Source organism: Petromyzon marinus, unplaced genomic scaffold (genome assembly GCF_048934315.1).
Source record: "Petromyzon marinus isolate PM22_M1 ecotype Great Lakes invasive population unplaced genomic scaffold, UKy_Petmar_22M1.pri1.0 PM_Scaffold_33, whole genome shotgun sequence".
Taxonomy (NCBI): domain Eukaryota; kingdom Metazoa; phylum Chordata; class Hyperoartia; order Petromyzontiformes; family Petromyzontidae; genus Petromyzon; species Petromyzon marinus.
This window is the reverse complement of record NW_027423313.1, coordinates 850,525-872,268: the sequence shown is the minus strand read 5'-3', so window position 1 is coordinate 872,268 and position 21,744 is coordinate 850,525. Positions and strand designations below refer to the sequence as shown.

Here is a 21,744-nt window from a genome sequence, read left to right as displayed (position 1 = left end):
TCGGAAGTCGGGTATCCGTAAGTCGGGTCTCCGTAAGTATGGTGTTCCTAAGTCGAGGACTGTATGTATACACTTATTTTTCACACTGATGGTTGTACAGAATGGATGCGCACTAGGTTACTGAGCATTCTCTGTTTAAGGACTGTACCACGTTAAGATCCACCATCCCACCTCTAGTAGAAGTACCTACGACTACTAGACCATCTGCTCCCCTCTGCTACATGCATCTCCATCCCCTCCCTCTTTTTGGTTGGGAAGCGATCTTAATCTATTATTTTAATCCAGATTTTGAGTTAATTAATTCCTAAAAATTGTTTAACATAAAACTTTCGTGACTGCAGGAATTCATATTCTTGATTCTTTCGGTAAAGTCACATAACTTTTTTTTTAATATAAAAAACCCACGACGTTTCGATTGCAACACAAGCGGTCTTCATCATGCTTTTATAGGTGTTATCTTGGTTTGTATTGATGGTGGTTGCCCATCCAAGCACTTGAAGTTCAACCATGCTTTTCTTCCAAGATCTGAGATGATTGGATGCATTTCGGTTTATTTGGTCAAAGGTGGTGTATGGACATCTGTGCAAAAGAGCTTCGTAGGTCATTACATTACTCAATTATAAATGAAAATCCTGGTTGTGTGTGTTATTATACCTGTATGTTCTGCAATAACCTCACGCAGTCGTTAAAATGCTTTCCTGTGTCCCTCTGCCGCCATTTGCCCGTGGCCCACGCAGCTCATTGACAGGAATTGGCAACTGGAGTCTCTGCAGGCAGAGATTCAGTGGTATCAACGTGTAGTGGCGGAGCTGCACGCTGAGCTGGCGCCCTACCGCGACAACGAGCAGAGTGAACACTCGGAGCAGCAGCGTCTGCAGAGCGAGGTGGAGGTGAGTGCAGAGCACTCGCGCATCGCACACACACACACACACGTATATAATTTGCGTTTAACGTAAATAATAGATTCATGCACACACGATTCAGTGTATTATGATAATGATGAGCTGGTCTAACCATCACGTTAAGCCGTCATGGTCCCCGTTTACAAATACAGATTATATATCTATAGACAATTTCATTATTACTGGACACAGTGATAACGATGAGAATGATTTAGCACCTTTCTGTACACCGGGGCATCTCAGAGCGCTTTACATCACATCTCATCTCAACACGTGTGAAAGGGCACCCCCAATGACAGATGTCCCTGTGGGCACAAGGTGACTCAGCACCTGGTGTGCAATTGGCATTTGTCTGCCAGTAGGGGGTGCTGATTGTTGTGTGTAATCCCAGTTGAGCTGGTAGAAGTACTGAGTTGTGTGTAGTGTCTAATGGGTCAGTATGTCCACAGCTTGTCACGGTTGAGGAGGAAGAGGACATCTCTGGCTGCTCACTGGAGCCCGGCATTCAAGAAGCCTCCCAAGACCTGCCCCCCCCAGGCCTCGAACACCCTCTGAGCATCTCACAGCCCCCCACACTTCCAGCACCACCCAACCCCACCAGCACCTCCCCTTCCTTACAAGGCGTCGCGTTTTAATAATAAATATTTGTATCTAATACTATCGCCTCGTCTCAATTCTTTTGAGTGTTTGGGACACGCGAGTGGCTCACATTTATAACGCTAAGGGCTGTCTACATCCACAGTGTGGCTGTTGCGGAGCTTCTAGAAACCAAATGTGAGGCAGAGTTCTGTGTCCCTTGGGTAATGCCAGCCCTCCAAGGGGTTTGCACTGAGCTTGAGTTGGGGGCGACAAGCACAAGGTTGTGGAGGTGGTGATGGTGGTGGAAATTTAGGATGGCAAGGAGGAGATGCCCATCAATAAACTAGTTGGCCACGGTGAAGCCAGCAACCATAGTCGTTCCTACGTCCCCTGATGTGAGCGGCAGTGCTGGAGGGCAGTTCCACGGTCTCAGACGGACGTGGATACTCATTACCATAATCGCACAGTTATCTTACCTTGGGCAAAGTATTTCAACCAAGAGATTCAGATAGAAATCATCTGTGTGAATAATGTCATTTCTAAAGCAATAATTACCTTCTATAATATATCCCGTAAAAATATATAAAATTAAGATGATGCTGAAATTGTGATGTTTGCCTAATATGTGGAACTGCCCTACATGTAGAGCCAAACACTGACGCTCTGAAAAATATTTCTGCAGCAAATCTGTAGCCCTATCCCTAACTCCAAGCCTGAATAGACTATGGAATATATGAAAACTCAATGTCCAATTCACAAATTCGGAGGCATCATCACAGCGATGCACCAACTCTACTTCTTACACAATGATCTGGCTCAACCAGCTCAATACAATATAGTTGTTGCTCTACATAAACGTCGACCATTCGAAGAACATGACTCCAACCCCTGTTCGTCCCCTTGTGCTAATTCATTGCTCAAGACAATGCGTTTCCATGTAGTTCTCCCCTCTTCGGGTTTTGAGAGATCCTTCTTCCCATGATGTGTCCCCAGGTTGTGTACGTCACAGATGGCAACTCTTATCCTCGTACATGGACGGTCACGTTGCGTCCCTTGTCCCCTCCCATCACCCATCACTTGCCATCCCTCCCTCCCCACCCCAATGTAATCACTCAAAACCAACTGTGATTGACTGCAGCAGTGTTTTTAACAGACACCAGTCGTGTTACGGCTATTGGTGTTGTTATCGTTTATTGTAATAAACGCATTGCCTCCAAGAGAAGTCTCGCTCTACGTTCATACCCACAACACAGGCGCAAAATACATTACAGAAGTTATGTTAAGCAGCGGCAAAGTTTGAGTGATAGCTCATCTGACACTGACTCCTCTCACAACGACCAACTTTCCGAATACTCATTCAGTAGTAAGACTCTTAAATTGACGGAGAAAGCTCTCGTCAGAATCCCCTATTTTGATCCACACAATAGGAACAGAGACATACACTCATATCACAACAGTCGAAGTGGAGGCAATGATCAGAGGTCTGAGTAAGTTGGACGAGAAAACAAGTGCTGTAAAGAAGGTTACATGAATATTCTATACCATGGGTAAAGTCGCTACCATACAAGGTTAGGAATTATTTCAAACAACTCAGCCTAACAGTGATTACGAAGTTTGGAGAATATTCAACACTGAGGGGTTTAATGCTGCCAAATTTATGACCCAGTGCGTAAACGAGGAGTGTATTACGCAGGTGATGTTGATCAATACCACGAAGGTGACAAAATGTTCAACATTGTTTTTTTAATCCTTGAGTCCAGAGATTACAGAAATTGTGGGTATGGTTTTGGACCCAGAGACGGCCTCCTTACACCACATACAGAATAGGGTTCACACGGCATGGCTATATAGAATTAGGAGCCATAATTCGGACAAAACACAGGGAGAGAGATAATGCACCCCGCCATCTAGAGGGAAGTAAAAATCACGTGAGCAGCTACAGCACCTCACACCAAGCCCCACAATACAGAGGTAGTTAGTTAGTTAGTTCATTTATTTGGTATAGCCCTGTGAGCCATTCGGCTCTTGAATCGAGTGCAACCGCAACAAACAAAAAACATGAACAAGAAAACATCTTAAAGTGATTATGTGACTGTGCAAACAGAAAATACAGGAAAAAAATATCAAAATATTCCTGAAATAGCACCGTACACCAACGCTGTGCGCAAAAATCCCAGTGGGATGCAAGTCAAAAAACAACAACAACAACCACAAGACAACTAAGATTAAAGCCATCAGTCTAACTCCGTACTACAATAAACAAAAACATGGCCAAAACAAAAAAAACTTTTCGAAATCACCAAAATAAAAGCCATAAATCCAATGTAACAGTGATCATAGGGACTGTGACCGAATTTTTAACAATAAACTACATAAATAAATTATAACACCAAAATCTAGAGCCATATTTTAGGCCACTGAATAGCAGTGGGAGCTAGGGTTGTACAACTCCTCTAGAGCAGTTTTGAGTGAAGATCTCATAGGTAGTGATTCAAGTTGTAGTTTATTGGCAATAGCATTCCAGACCCTGGGGGCATCAATATCAAAGGCCTTTCCTCCAGTTTTTGTACGGCAATAGCGAATGTGAAGCTGGTAAATGAGCGAAGACCTGAGGTCAAATTTGTTCTTTGAAACAGAGAGGAGATCCAGTAGGTAGTCTGCGGAATTTTTTTTTTCAGAGAGGAGCAAGCACCCACGAACTACCAACATATTACACGCAGAGATGGCAAGGTAACAATCCAGCGAGAGAGTGGCACACCAATCCAAGGCAACCACAGCGCACAAAGACAGGTAATTATTGGAATTTCAGGGTGTGGAAGCCAAGAGCGGAATCATACCAGCACCCCATGCCACGACAAACTCAAGGTTAAACACAATCTGCCCATTCCCCCTTCGATACCCCCACCCGGCTATACCAGGAGGGAGTAGAGAAACAGGAAACAAAAATGGACTCAACTCAGATACAAAATGTGGCACAAACACGTGGTGAATCACCCACATTAATTGAGAATGAGCTGCCAGTGAGAGCACTGCCCACTGAATTACTGAAAAATTGTTTTTCATCCAAAGGCCGATGCCTGCATTCCTCAGGGCGTGTCCCTGTAGCACGTTCCTCTGCCCCATCCATCGTACAATCATGCACATCCGCGAGACAATGGGCGACTTTTCCAATTACCTGGCGATTAGGTTTTACTCCCCCTCCCTGCGGTTTATCATCTCCTGTCGGATGTAGATCGGAGTGCTGAAATGGGGGAAGGGAAGATTCACAATGGATCGGGAATTATGTTGAAACCCAGCACACCCAAATGCACAAAAGGGGGGAGGACCCAACGGGGCACGGAATCGAATCGACTCATCGAGTTAAATGTACGGATCAATGAGTGGTGGCCCACTTTACTCCAGTGACCCGGGTGCTGCTGCGGGGTCCACTTTCTGCCCCGCCTCCTTCCCCCCCCCCCTTCTCTCTCCCCCCTACAGCCGAGGCCTATATAACCTCGTGCCACGGCAGATCTCTCGCCTACTTCAGCAGTTTTTTCTTGCTGTGGTTGTCCCACCTGATGGGAGGGACTTGATCACATCAGCCGCGTCACACAAAGTAAGATGTGGGGATGGCTGTCATTTTTAAAGGGGTCTGAGTAATTTACCATACACAAGGAATCGGTTATAATCGACTTGGTAATCGAATCGTTCCAGCTTTAGTACTCGCGCATATAATACACTAGCTGTACTACCCAGCTTCTCCTGGGACTTGGATCCACCACGCCCGGCGGCCTTTGTCTCCCCAGTGGCGATGTTTACACACCACAGCAGTTACTCGTTTTGAGGCTGAGTCGACGTAGGGGAGGCCCAGGACCGGTTAAAATAAGTCACTGGTAGTGGCCGTCAGCGGGAATCGAACTCGGGTTGCCGGATTCGTAGCGCAGCGCGCTAACCACTACACAACAATGCGTTACGCTTCCACATGTGCGGGTCACGTGACAGATTTGACCTCACAGCTCACTTGCCGTACAAAAAATAAATGCATTATTGAGCTCCCCCCCCCCCCCACACACAAAAGTGTATTTTCATAACTTTTGCATGGTGTTGAGTCTGGAAAGTACCCACATGGTAAATTTCAAGTTTGTTGCATGTCGGGAAGTACGCTAAACATTTTGAACAGACACATATTTACAACTTTTATATATATGGAGATAACACAAAATAATCATTACCACATTTGCGTTCGTTTGAGCATTCAGTGTCTCAAACCGACGCTGGTGAACTGCCAGATATTTGCAGGCAAGGATGCTCTCTGTTAGTTACAGGTCCTAGTTCTATGCAAAACTGTGGAATACTTCACAAAAAGTCATCATGAGCTTTGCAGAGCTGAAAACCATTCTGACGTTTGCTCGTGTTGAACCAATGCTGCTGAAATAAAAATCACGGCCAGAAAGGCCGTAGGCTTTCACGACCAATATTATTCATAATAAACGTTTTTGGGTTAGATCGCATTACTCATAAATGTGTCGTAACCCTCCACTACCTGACACGGCCAATCAGTAAAAAATGTGTCACATTGACAAAAGAGAAATAGATCACTCCTTCAGCCCACCGGTGTGTTGAAGAGTAAATCCACAACATTTACAATTTTTGAGTACGACGTTTCGCTGGTAATTACATCCAACATCATCGGGCAATTTGCCAGAAAGGTGAAGCCCTCACTTCCTCCCGGTCTAAAAAACCGGGAGCACCGTCACCATCGCAGCATGACACATGTGTGCCCGTTGAAACGTGCAGCCCTCGATCGCAATAGAACCGATAATAATTATTGTTGGTATAACTTTCTTACTCATGAAAGCTCTGCGAAGTTTCAATATAATTGGCTTACATCGTGGATATGAGTAACAAAATTAACACGCAAACGATGATTCCCCTCCTTCACATATCTGTCTTTCCACTTAAAAAATACAAGTATTTGTACACATCCCATTAGCCACACGGCTTTCCTTCTGGGAGTGCATCATTTCAGCAGTATTGGTTGTACATAAACCAAGCTCTGGTCCGGTTTTTATATTCATCAGCACGCTCCAGCTCACTTGAAGCAATGCTGGTGAACTGCCAGCTGTTATAGGTTAGGGCCCGCTCTGTGAGATATGGGTGCTCGAAGGTTGTTGTATATGTAGGTTATGAAAATTTGATGAAAATAATGAAAATTTGATTAAATTTGAAATTTTAATAATTTATCTGAATTAATTGGTGTAATTATGTGCTTAAACTATGCTAATTCGAGAGATAATCGTATTAATTCATGCGAGTGGGCGTGGTTATGATGATGCAGGTCGTTATGATAATTAGGTCCAGCCTCGGTGACGAAGGTTGGTTATTAATGGCAACAACGCAATTAATCGTATGCAGTTGTGCAGGTATTGTGAGCGTGAATGAGAGAGAGTCGACTCGACTTGCTATTTAATTGCGTATTTTCAATAAGGATACAATTATCTTCGATTTAACGCTTATTGATTATGTGCTGGATTAGTGATTAGTGTGCTTATGATAGGTAACCGAGATTCAGATCTCATTCGCAGAACAATTCTATGCAGAATCACGGAAAGAATCACACACAACTCTTCTGCTTTAATCAATTTTATTTTCTAGCTAAACTTAAATTTTTGGACAATATGAGAACTCTCAATTTAAATTGTTACACAACACGGCATTCGGTCATTGATCATATGCAACCCTTAATGCAGATTCTTGTCACGTTGTTAACAGTAGGACGATTGATTATTATGCAACGCTGTTCATATGGAAAGACACTCAAACCATTATTATTCCTAAAGGCACAAATATGCGTTCATAGATTCGTCTTGTTCATTCATGGATACCAGCAAGATTATGCAATAGAAAAAAAACGAACCACTCAAATACCATGAACTGTGATATGGTCGCTGAGGTGAATGAGAACATGTGGGGGCACCGCGCTACAGACACATGCGCGACACTTTCCGCAATACGCTTTTATGCTTCGTTGCAATAACGAGCAACAATTATTCTTCAAACATTGAGGGCCTTGTGGCTCTATGGCCACAAATCCTTTCATTACTCCGACCACTTCCCACCCTCCCTTTTGCCCACAGCCAGATGAAAGCGACAATATTTATTTTTCAATTATTATTAACGTGGTTGAGATGACTTACACATATACCCAGCTGGAATCTGTTTTTTTTACATTTATTGCCATGAACTTCACCTTAATCAGCACTAACTTGACGATTGCCTCTCTTTTGCATTGACTCCGTGACATCACGACCGTTTCCAAGGTCGGCCAACATCAAAGCGAGCAGCTCCCATAGGAAAGTGGGCCAAGTGGCACAGTTTAAGGGGCCTGCGTGGCCCACTTGGGGCAGGCGTCGCCCACTGAGGCTGCCGTGGGCATCCAGGCTGGGCCTAGATACCTGGTTGACAAACTGGATTGTTACATTGGCTTCTCTCTTGTGCATGTGTGCGCCCACTCTCAGGTGTCTGCAGGACACCTTCATGGAAGTGGACGCGAGCACCGTCCCACCCATGGACATGACTGATCGCAAACGGTTTGGGGCGCATTCTCGCGTCACCAATGATACCGCTCATCTCCCCTTCCGTTCTGCCCCCGCCACTCGCTCCCCCCCCTTCCTTCATCACTGTTGCCGCTCCGGCCCCGGCTACGATCTCCAAAAACCATGGTCGCCTACCATCATCGTTTCCGTCGACAAACTGCTGGATGGATTCCACGGGAGGCGTTTGTGCAGCGAGCGGAGTCCACCTGGGATTACTGGTGATCTCTGCACACGTCCCACCAACCCTTTCCTCAATTGTTGATTGTTTTAACCCCAGTTGGGGGGAAGAGGACAAGATAAAAAATATAATTGTATTTGAAACTTGCATCCTCAAACACACTAACACCTAGTACCCTGGTTGTTATTTCCCCCCACCCTTATAAACGTGACATCACAGGATGTTGCCATGATGTAATGGTTGGTACACAATATAGAAGTCGCCGGTTCGATTTATCGTGGCCATTTTAATGTGGACTTTTCTTAAATCCCTCCGGCTTCTGTCCACACAACCGGTACGAATGAGTGGATAAACAATTGGGAGAACTCAAACATCCCCAAGAAGTGCCTCATCGTGGATCAAACCATCAAGAAGCTCGCTGGCCCCCCACCACCGCAAGCAGTGGGGGGCCACCGTACACCGGATCCAACCTGGCCATGGCACGAACAATTGCCTCCACAAATGGAAAACAAAAGCATCACCAAAATGCCACGGCGGGGCACCGCAACGGTGAAAAACGCACAAACGCATCAGGAAGCTCTCTTCACCTGCTGGAGGCCTGCATTACCATTAAGAGGCTATGGTCTTGGATTATTCTTCGTGTTATTTAGGGTCCCTGACTCTGTTCACGACCATTAAAGACCATGATGGTGGGCAGGCCCACGGAACGCTGCATGGCCGGGTGTCAGAGCCATTTCCTCATCTTTACTGTAGGGTGTGATGGGGATGTCCTCTGGCCCCGACACTATTTCAAGTATTCTTGATCGCAGTCTTACGAGATATAATTCCCGGTTGTGGCCAAAATCAGTGATGAATTATATTCTAATCGACCCTATGCCTCCCCTAAGTCGACTTAACCTTAAATTAGTATCAGGTGTGGTTGGTAAACATCACCACTGGAGAGACAAAGGTGGCTGAGTGTGTTTCTGGAAACAAATCCCCACCATGACAAGTTTGCCTCTGAATGCCAGTTTCTTGGCCCAAGCCACTGTATAAAGTCCAGCAAATATGCATCCGACACAAGATCCTAACCTTTTATATAGTCATATTCATAGCCAGTGTAATGTCATCATTTTTTTTACTCAAAATTATTCACCTCAATTTTGGTTCACACGACGAACAAATAATGCTACTCAGCTGATTCGGCGTGAGACCTCTGCTGACTGCATAAGTACGGAAACTTCTCCACTTTCTCTACGACTGCCCCATCACTCATACAAAGATCCCCCTAGAGTGACGGTGATGTCACGTCGACCCACGCGGCACAGCAATCTCACGCGGTACAGCAGCCTCACGCGGCAGAGCAGCCTCACGCAGAAACCTCACGTGGCACAGCAGTCTCACGCAGCAGCCTCACGCAGCAGCCTCACACGTGGCGCAGCAGCCTAATGCACAAGCCGCACGTGGCACAGTAGCCTCATGCAGAAGCTGCACGTGGCACAGCAGGCATAAAGGAAGCTGTGGAACAACTCGAGGAGCTGCTTGGCCTCGTCTGGCAACCCTGGTCAGCTGGTTCAGAACTGGAGGAGGAGAAGCAGCTGTTGTGAATCCCTGCAACAGCTGTCCCTGTGAGCTGCCCCTCACTACAGAGAGCTCCATGGAGAGCATGGCGATGATCACACCCACTCACCCACCCACCCAATCACCCACCGACCCACTCACCCTGTAACTCACTTACTCACCCTCATAACTTACCCAATCATTTACCCAGTCATCCACCCATCCACTCAATCACCCACTCACTCACCCACCCATCCACTCACTAACTCACTCACCAACCCACTCGTCCACCAACCCCACACCCACTCACCCACTTATTAACACAGGCATTCATTCACTAACTCAACCACTAACTCACCCATCCACCAACTCACCCACAAACTCACTAACCAACCCAACCACCCACTCATTCACTTAACAAACCACCTACTCACTCAAGAACCAACCCACTCACCACCCACTCACCTACTACCAACGCAACCTCTCACCCACTCACCCACCCATTCACTCACTGACGTATCCACTCACTAACTCACTCATCCCAACCACTCCTTCACGCACCCACCAACCGATTAACCACCCACTCACTCACCCACTCACCCTCTCACTTGCCAACACACTCACCCAATCAATCACCCACCCATCCACTCACTCACTCACCTACCCACGCACCGTTTCACCCATCAACTCACTCAACAACCCATCCACTCACTCAAAAACCCATGCATGAACTCAACCATCCACCGAGCCACCAGCACAGACTCACCCAGTCACCGACTCCATCACCCACAGACTAACACACAAATTAACTCAAACACCCACTAACTCACCCACTGAATCACCAATCCACTCAACCACTCACTCAATCTCTAACCCATCCACTCACTCGTGCACTCACCCACCCACTCACCAATCCACTCACTAACTCACCCACTCACTCATTCACCCCACTCAATCAACAACCCATCCACTCTGACTCACTATCGCATCTTCACTATCGCATCCACTAAGTCGCCTGTCACTAACGAACCCACGCACGTAGTCACCCAGTGAACAACCCACCCACTCACCCATTACCCAGGCTACCACTCCACTATTCCCCCACCCACCTAGTCACTCCTGACCCACCCACAAACCCACTCACCTACTCGCCAACCCACTCACCTACCCGCCAACCCACTCAACTACCCGCCAACCCACTCAGCAACCACTCGCGCATAAACTCACCGACTCAACCTCCCACACTCACCACCTACCCACTCACTCAACCAACTATTCACTCACCCTATTCACTCACCCATCCATACATTCACTCACCCACCCCCTCACTCACCGAACCCTTCACTCATCCACACACTCACCCAAAAACTCACCCACTGAACCTCCCACATTCACCCACCCACTAACCAACCCACCCTCTCAACCAACCATTTAATCACCCATCGACTCATCCCTTCAACCTCGCACAGTCATCCAATCACCCACCCACTAACTCAAACACCCATTCACTCACCCATCCCTCCACTCACCTACTCAATCACATAACCACCAACTCAATCTCTAACCCAAACACTCACCAACTCACCCATCTTCTTATTCACTCAATCTTGTACCCATTAACTCTAATCACTCACCCACCCTCCCATTCACCAACTCACTCACCGACACACTCACACCCCAACTCAGCCAGCCACGACCCACTACCCACGTAACCACTCACCCACCCAAGCATTAAATCACCCATCCACTCACCTTTTCAACCTCCCACTCATCCAATCACCCACCCACTGACTCAAACACAAACATCCATTCACTCACCCACCCACCTGCTCACTCACCCACCCACCTGCTCACTCACCCACGCACCAAACCACCCACCCAATCACTCACCCACCCACCTTTTCACCCAGCCACCCTCTCAAACCCGTACCCACTAACACACCCACTGACCCACCCTCACCCACCCACTCATGAACTCACCCATCCAATTATTAACCCACCCACTAACTCACCCACTAATTCACCAACCCGACCACTCACCAACACAGCCTAAATATAAATTGTTTGTTTTACCAGGCAAGGCCCACTGACATATATGGATGATTTTCAGAAGCAACTTCGCCACAAATGATAGCTCAACAGAGTGGCTTATCACGTATACATTTATAGCAGCCAACTCCTCTAAATGCATGTTTCTAAATGTGGAATCGAACCCACAACATCCTGTAAACTCGGCGAGGTAGTTAACATCTTGCCACAATGACACTCCATTCTCTGACTCTCCCACCCACGAAACCACACTCAAACACCGACCCACTAACTCAACCATCCATTAATTCAACCACCGAGCCTTGCACACACTCACTCACCCAGCCACGCACTCGCCAAGCCACGCACTCAATCTCTAATCCACACTCACTCACCAAGCCTCTCACCTACTACCCATCGAACGTCGCACTCACTCATCCACGCACCCACCCACAAAACCGCCCATCTACACACCAAATAAAAATGTAGCTTTTTTTTTACTTTACTAGGTAAGGCCCATGCTATATACATCTTTTTCAGAAACAAGCAGAGTACAAATGATTGCTCAATGGAATGGCTTTTCACATAGAACGTTATAGCAGTCAAAGTCTATAAATGAATGTTTCTAAATGTGGAGGGGCAACCTGGAGTACCCAGAGAAAATTCCATGCAACCACGGGGGAGAACGTGCAAACTCTAGATATACAGGCGAGGTTCTTAAAATTTTGCCACCTTGACATTCCACTCTTTAACTCAACCACCCACCCACCCACACACAAACCACTTGTAGAGTAAAATGGGGACGTGACGTCATGTGTGCCGTCTAGTGCGATGACGTCACGGAACGTGGCGTCATGCACGCTGGGCGGCTCGATGACGTCATGTCTCCTCTAGTATTTAAGGGGGACCCCGTGACGAAAGCGGGATCACTGTGGGAACGGGTAGAGTGAGAAGGGTGGAGAGGGAACCAGGGGTAGAGAGGGATCGACGAAGAGTCAGGAGTGAAGCTGGTGGTAGCCGTAGGAGGTGCTGCTCTTCCCGGTCGGTGGGGTTGGCAAGTTCCCCCATCCGACTCGAGGGAGAGAGACCGGAGCTAGCCGGGCTGGACCAGGACTTAGTGTAGGACCCCTAACCCCTGGGAAGTTGTCACACCCTTTGTGTTATTGTAATATACTTAATAAACCTTTGGCGAAAGCCCTTACCTTCAAGCCGTCTCCGAGTCGTCGTCGGGAACTCCTCAACACACTAACCAAATCAATCTCTAACCGACTGACTCACCCACACACCCACAAACTAATTCACCAACCCACTTACCAGCCCACCCACTACCTAACTCAACAACCCACTCACTCAACAATCCACTCACCCACCAGGTCACCTATTCACTCCCTCACACACCCACCCATCCACCAACTCAATGTCTAACTCACACACTCACCCACCCAACCAATCACAAACTCACCCAGCCACTCACCCTGCCACAAAATCAATCTCTAACCCACGCACTCAACATTCCACCTACTCACTAATCCAAACTGACTAAATTCAACTATTTTTTAAGTTACCAGGTAAGACCCACAGAGCTATATAAAATATTTTTCCAAAGTAACCTGGCCACAAATGAGAGCTTCACTAAGTGGCCTATCACATAGTAATGTATAGCAGCCAAATCCGATAAACGAATGTTTCTAAATGTGGAGTCGAAATCCACGTGACCATAGAGCACATGCAAACCCCAAATATGCAAGCATCAGGGTTGGGATGGAACCTACGAACTCCAAAATACCAGGCGACGTAGCTAACATCTCGCCACAGTGGCGTACAATTCTCGAACTCAGCCACTCAACTACTAAAGCCACCCACCAACCCACTCACAAACCCGCTCACCCTGCCATGCACTCAATTTCTAATCAACGCACACACGCACACACCCACTCACTCACTCAACCACTCATCCACGCACCCACCTACACATGCACTCACTAACTCACTCACCCACCCACCCACCCAACCTACCCACCCACTCACCTCACCCACCCACTCACTCAGTGACCAACTCACGCTCCAACCCACCCACTCACACTGTGACCCACTCAATCTCCCAACAACTCACCCAGCACCTCACCTACTTACTTAACCACCCATTCACTCACCCACCGACGCACTCACCGCCCACTCACCCAACTGTAAACTAAAATTTAACTATTTTAATTTTACCAGGAAAGGCCGACGGAGCTATATAGATTTTTTTCATAAGCGACGCGGCCACAAATGACTGCTCAAATAAGTCAGTGAGTGCGTGTGTAGGTGGGTGCGTGGATGAGTGGTTGAGCGAGTGAGTGGGTGTGTGCGTGAGTGCATTGATTAAAAATTGAGTGCATGGTAGGGTGAGCAGGTTTGTGAGTGGGTTGGTGGGTGGCTTTAGTAGTTGAGTGAGTGAGTTCCAGAACAGCCAAAACCTCGAAATGCATGTTTCTAAATATGGAGAGAAAACCCGGAGGACTCGGAGAAAAATCCATGCAACCACAAGAACATGCACACTCCAAATATACAGGCGTCATAATCGAGATCGAACCCACAACCTCCTGTACAAAAGGCGAGGTAGTTAATATCTCACCACCATGGCGCTCCACTTTCTTGACTCAGTCACCCACTCACCCACCCCTTCAGCCACCTACCCACTCAGAAACACCCACCCACTCAAAAACCCGCACCTTGCTACCAACTCAACCACTTACCGACGCATCCACTTACACACCCACCCATCCACCCACTCAATCTCTAACTCGCACACTCACCAGTCCACCCGCTCACCCAGCTACTTACCTACTCACCCACTCACCCTGCCACCCACTCACCATGCCGCCCACTCAACCTCTAACCGACCTACCGACCCAACCAGCCACCCATCCCCTAAACTAAACTACTTTTTATTTCACCAGGTAAGGCTCATTGAGCTATATAGACCCTTTTCAGAATCGGCCTGGCTACAAATGATAGATAAACGAAGTGGCTTATCACATACATTTATTGCAGCCAAATCCTCAAAAGGCATGTTGATTCTAAATGCAGCGGAAAGGACCCGGAGAACATGCAAACTCCAAATATACAGGCGGCAGGATCGCAATCGAATCCACAACCTCATGTATACTAGGCGAGCTAGTGAACATTTCACCACCGTAGCGCCCCACTCTTTGACTCACCCAATCACTCACAAGCTAACTTACCCACTCAACCTCCCACATTAACTTACCCACCCAGCAGTCACTCACCCATTCACTCACTCACCTACTTTCTGACCCCATTCAGTCAACAACTCACCGACCCACCCAACCACTCACTTAGTTAACCACTTGCTCACCCACCCACTCACCCTATGACCCACTTAATCTCTAAATCACTCACTCACTAAACTACACACTCACCCACCAACATACTAACTCAAACACTCACCAACGAACTCACTCACCCAACCACGAACTGACCCACTCACTCACCCACAAACTCGCGAACCAAAAACACACATACCCAACCCATCACTCACCCAACCCCTCACTCACCGACTTACTCAATCACCAATCCAGACACTCACCCACTGACCGACCCACCAACTCATTAACTCACCCAGGACTCACTCACTCTGCCACCCATTCAATTTCTAACCCACCCACACACCTACTCCCTCAGCCACTCACCTCTTCACACACTCACCCACTACCCACGTAATTATTCACCCACCCACTAACTCAACCACCCACTAACGCAACCACTGACCCACTCGAACTCATCCACTCAAAAAGCCACCCACTAAAATATCTAAACCACACTCATGCAACCACCCACCCACTCACCCTCACACTTACCAATGCACTTTCCCACTCACTCACCCATCAACTCACTAACCCACCCATTAATTCAGGAACTCACCGAGCAACTGACCTACTCACCCAAGACGCACTACCCACGGAACCACCCACCCACCAACTGACTCAATTTCTCACCCACTCACTCACCCACCCACTAGTGCTCCCACTAACTAATTCATTCATCTACTCACTCACCCACCCCTCACTCACCTAACCATTCACTGCTTCAAGCTCCCATACTGACCAAATCACCCACCGACTAAATCACCCACAAATATCCACTCACTCACCACCCACTCACCCACTACTCACACAACCACTCACCAACTCATTCACTTGCTCACCCACGCATTCACTCACCCCACTCACTCACCAACCATCCACTCACCCACTCACTGAACCACCCCTTCACTTACCCACCCCCTCCATACTTAACCGCAATAACTCACCCACTGAACCTCTCACATCCATCCACTCACTCACCAACCCAACCTTCCACGGTCATCCAATCTCGTACCCACTAACTCAATCACTCACCAACGCACTCACCGTCTCACTCATCCATTCCCTCATCCATCCACTCACTCACCCATTCACCAAATCAATCACGCACAAATTAACTCACCAATTCAACCAGCCACTGAGCTACTCACCCACGAGCCACGTAACCACTCACCCACCCTCCCTCCCACTGAATCTCTAACCTACCCACTCACACATCAACTAACCCACCCATCATCATCTCACTAACCCACCCATCATCTCACCCACTCACCCAGCCACCCACTCAATCTCGCATCCCACCAATTCAATCACTCACCCCCCATCCAAGCATTCAATCACCCATTCACTCACCATTTAAATCTCCCACTCATCCAATTACCCTCCCACTCATCCAATCACCCACCCACTCATCCAATCACCCACCCACTAACTCAAACATAAACATCTATTCACTCACCCAATCCTCCGCTCACCTACTCAATCACATAACCACCAACTCAATATCTAACTCAAACACTCACCAACGAACTCTCAACCTCCCACACTCATGCACTCACCCACCTAACCAGTAACTCAACCACACAAATCCACTAATTCACCCCTTTGCTCAGCCAATCAATCACACAACCACCCACTCAATCTATAACCCATCCACTCACTCAACGACCCATCTTCTCACCCACTCAGCCAACCACCCACTCAGCCAACCACCCACTCAACCACACACTAACTGATCAATCCACTCATTCACCCACCCACCAACTCACCCAACCCCTCACTCATGCAACCCCTCACCTCCACCCACCCAACCTCCCACTCTCACCCTACTACTCAATCACCCACTCAATTTACAAACTCAATCACCGACTCCATCACCCATCCACCCATACTGACCCACCCCCTAACTCACCCGCACACCCACTCAGCCACCCAATAATTCACCCACTCAACTCACCCACCCCTTCACTCATTCACACACCCACTTAACTTCCCACGCTCACCCACCCATACAACCATTAAATTACACATCCACTCACCCCCTCAACCTCCCACAATCATCCACTCACCCACCCACTAACTCATCCACACACACACTCACTAAACCACAAACACTCATTCACCTACCCCTCCGTTCAGCCATTCAATCACACGATGATTGATTAAATCACTAACCCGCCCACTCACTCCCCCACCCACTTATGCACTCCCCAACCCACTCACGCACTCCCCAACCCACTCATCCTCTCACTTACCCACCCATGCACGCACTCACTGACTCACCGACTCACCGAGCCATTTACACAATTAACAATGCACTTACCAAATCACCCACGCATCCACTCACCCACTCAAACTCCCCCACCCACTCACCATCCGTCTCACTCACCCACTCGACCCCCTCACTCACCCACTCGACCTCCCACACTCACCCACCTACTCACCAACCCACTCTCTCATCCAACCATTCATTCACCCCCTCAACCTCCCACATTCACCCACTCGGCCACCTACCAACTAACTCAACCACATACACCCGCTCACTCAACATTACCACTCACCCTCTACCCACGCAATCAATCAATGCCTCCTTCACTCACCCAACCTGTCACTCACCCAACCCCTCAGCCACCTACCTCTGTCTCAAGCCTCGTGCAGTCCAAGCTCCAGGAGGGCCTCCTCCTCCTCGAACCCGCCGAGGTTGGGTCCCGTGTACATGCCCTCGTGGCCCCGCACGCTCACGCGCACACGGGGTCGCGCGTTTGTTCTCGCCACGCGAACCTCGGCCGTTATCTCCCACCCGAGTCCCCGCCCACTGGAGCCCCATTAGGGTCCCCGTCGGGGGGAACAATGAGGTGTCCATCCGCTGTGTCTCCTCCCCTCTCGACCCCGCTAGGACCCCCTGCGCCGCTCACGATATCCCCCCAGGAGGACCCTGTCCCTCCTGTTTCCATCTCGCGGGGTCGCCTCTCCGCACTCCCGCGCTTCAGCAGGCTCAGTGCTTGCACCACCATGCGGCGCTCCTCAGAACCTGCGGGGGTGGACGAGGGTGGGGGGGATCATCATCGTCAGCAGCAGATGCAGCATCATTATTATTATAAGCAGCTACAGCAAGTCGCAGCATCATAATCATCATCTGAATTACCACCACCACCAGCAGGAGCACTATCATCACCATCTTCAACTTGCCAAGCCATCATCATTACATCATCACCAGATTAATAGATCTCTACCATCACCATGCGTAAAGACATTAGCATTATAATCACTATCTCCTGCATATCCTAATCTCAACATAATTATCGTTAACATTATAATCAACATCATATCGATCAACGCACCGGTGTAAATTGTTCTAGTTGTATTCAATACAAATCAGTTAATATTTGCATCACTCGAACGTGCCACACCACTGCTCCACTCCCCGCTGCCCTTCTCCATCCTCCCCCTTGCTCCTTGGCCCCTTACCATCTGCCAACTGCCCCCTTGCTGCCCGGGCTCGTGGGTACCCTCAGAGGATTTGTATTCAGCTGTAATATCGAGGCTAGAATACATTTCCGCGTGATAAGCCACTTCGTTGAGTTATCATTTGTGATAGCCAGGTCGCTTCAGAGAACCATCTATATAGCTCAGTGAGCTTTACCGGGTAAAATGCAAAATTGTTTAGTTTTTTTGTCTGATGGTAAGGTACCACGCAAACCACCACCATCATGACTGCTGTCAGGCTCCGTAGAGCAGGGTGCGTGTTTGTTGTCATCGTCTACAAGAGCTACACGTGGCAAACCGGGGGTGCTGTCGCATGGCTCGGCGATTGCGCATTTGCAGAATTAATCTGGCAAGGGTCACATGATCAGAAAAGGGGGAGTCCAGCAACATGAACCCTTGCACTGTGCCGCTCCCCACACCTGCAACCAACCAGCGTGGTGAAGTATGGTCAAATACACCGCAACGATCCGCTAGGTTGTGGCGGTCCCCATACAGCAGCGGAATCGTGAAAGGGCCATAGCGTGGTCGCACATCCATCGTCCCACGTGATACCACCTGCGGGGCACGCCTCGCAACGCTCAGGTGAGCGTTACCTGCACTCGCTTCCTGCCGGATAGCTTCAACCACCTGCCAGCCATCGTATCCCGAGGGGAGGTCGGGTCGCTTCATTTGCTCGTCGCTCCACAATTGGAAGTTCCTGGCAAAGGTGCGCGAGGTGGATGAGCTGGAGTCCTGTCTGCGAGCGTGTGGGTTTAGCACGCTGCGCTACAATGAATCCGGCGACCCGAGCTCGATTCCCGCTTACAGCCACCATCACCAGTGCGTCCTGGATCTTGAGAGGTCGGTTCAGCCTTAAATTAGTATCTGGTACGATGTGTACACATCGCAACTCGGGAGAAAAAGGCAGCTGAGGGTGGTCCCGGCCACCCACACAGAACATGTGTGAAACCCAGAGATTATGCGTGAAACACGTGCAGATCATTAGAAAAACAGGCAAATATATTGTGTGATATCAAATATGGATCATGCGTAAAACACATACCGATCATACGCAAGAAACACACAATCAGGCAATGTATGAAAACACACTCATATGCTACTGTAGGATACGTTGGTTCAGCAGATGTACAGGGTGATGGATTACAATGTTAAGTTTTTTTAAAATGGCGATGAAGAATATTGTCCATTCATTTGCAGTCCAGCCGTACACTCATTCATTCACGTGCTATCTTTTCGTCTATGCATCGGTCAATCCGCAAGTCAATTATGCAAGAGGACTCAGTCCCCCCCTGCCCCGCCCCCCTCTGCAAGTAGTAGCAGCTCCCTGCACCACCCAGCTAACCCCACACTGCATGCCGCGTTCTGCGCGATGCCTCAAGTTCAAGGTCGTGTGGGTGACACATTACCGTGGTGATTATTTGAAATGTAACTTTTTATTTTACCAGGGAAGTGAGCCATATAGCTCTTTTTAAGAAGCGATCTGGTCACAAATGTTAGTTTTAACGGAGTGGCTCATCTTGTGGAAATTTATAGCAGTAAAATACTCTAAACCAGGGGTCTCAAACTCACGGCCCGCAGGCCAATTGTGGCCCGCGGAACGATATTTTGTGGCCCACTATTTGGCATCAATTTTTTATTTTTTATTATTATATTTTTTTACCATAGCTCAGGCTCGTGACAGCTTCCGGTGTTTGTTGACAAGTTAGCCAACGCGAATTAGCAACGTTAGTCACTTGGTTGAAACGTGATTCCGGAGTGACACCAAATGGAAGGAAAATATATCCTGTCACCCAGTGCAAGGTACAGAGGACTTAGGAAGTGGGCGGACTCAACAAGTGTAATCAGTGACCTAATAAAGACAACAGAGTGTTGCAATAGGAAAGGGAAAATAATTACATGGATAGCAAATAGCATGAGATGGGTGGCAAGAACAAAAGCCAAATGGTGGTTAGAACCTGAATATTATGAAGAAGTTATAGATTATTATTACAAGAGAAACAAAGAAAAGGAAAAAGGACAGATATGTGCAATCGCAAAAGAAAATAATTTACCAAGAACAATTTAATCAAAAAGAGCAAGAAATAAAAAGATATAAAACATGAGACAATGCACTTTATGTTAAGAATTAAGACAGGTGGAGTAACATGGACACCAGAGTTAGCTCAATGGCATCCAGAGAGATTCGGTAGAGCAGAAGGATATGTAGGATGTGAACAAAAAGAAGAAAATCTAGATCACTTTATTTATGAATGTGAAAGTTATAAACACCTGAGAGAACACGATTGATGAATTTAATAATGATAAAAAAAAACCGAAGTGCTCAAAAAAAGCATGAACAATGATAAAGTTTTCAAATACCTCTCAGAATATATAGAAAGGGCATACTAAATAAGATCCCAAATACTCAGGTATTGGGATAAAAACATGTAAATATATCACCCCCACCTTCCCTGAGCTTTCCAAGATGTTCAAGTGGACCATGTGCCTTTTTGGGAGCACATATCTGTGTTAAAAGCTCTTTTGCACCATGAACTTTAATAAGTCAAAGTACAGGTCCAAACTTACTGATGAGCATTTCAAGCCATACTGAGGGTCTCAATTGCTTCCTCCCTCAAGCCAAATGTGGCTCAGCTGTGTAAGAAGAGGAAGCGCTGCCAGGTCTCTGGAAGCATGGAGTAGGTAAGAGAAGCCTATGTTCTGAAGAACCGTTCATGTTCTGAACTGTTATTAATAAAGATTGAGAAGATTGGATCAGTTGCACTTTTTTTTGAATACTTGATGAGGCCCAGCCTCACCCAGACTCTACCTCCAGCGGCCCCCAGGTAAGTTGAGTTTGAGACTCCTGCTCTGAACGCATGTTTCTAAATATGGAGGGAAAAACTGGAAGACCTGGAGAACAATCCACGCGACCACGGGAGAGAGAGACATGCAAACTCCAAATATTCAGGCGTCAGGGTCCGGATCGAACCCACGACCTCTTGCAAACCAGGTGAAGGAGTTAACATCCCACCACCGCGGCACCCTTATGTACCAGGTTACACAGTCACGGACTCAAATGAAGACACAGTCCCTTCATTTAACAGTCTGTT

At 47.8% G+C, this 21,744-nt stretch overlaps 1 long non-coding RNA gene across 1 annotated transcript; it reads left to right on the top strand.

The window, feature by feature from the left end:
* Nucleotides 1–712: 712 nt before the first annotated feature.
* On the top strand, nt 713–1,557 carry LOC142923204 (uncharacterized). The gene is made up of 2 exons (XR_012940598.1): nt 713–890; nt 1,352–1,557. It is a non-coding gene; the product is annotated as an uncharacterized LOC142923204 (long non-coding RNA).
* The last annotated feature ends 20,187 nt before the right edge of the window (nt 1,558–21,744 follow it).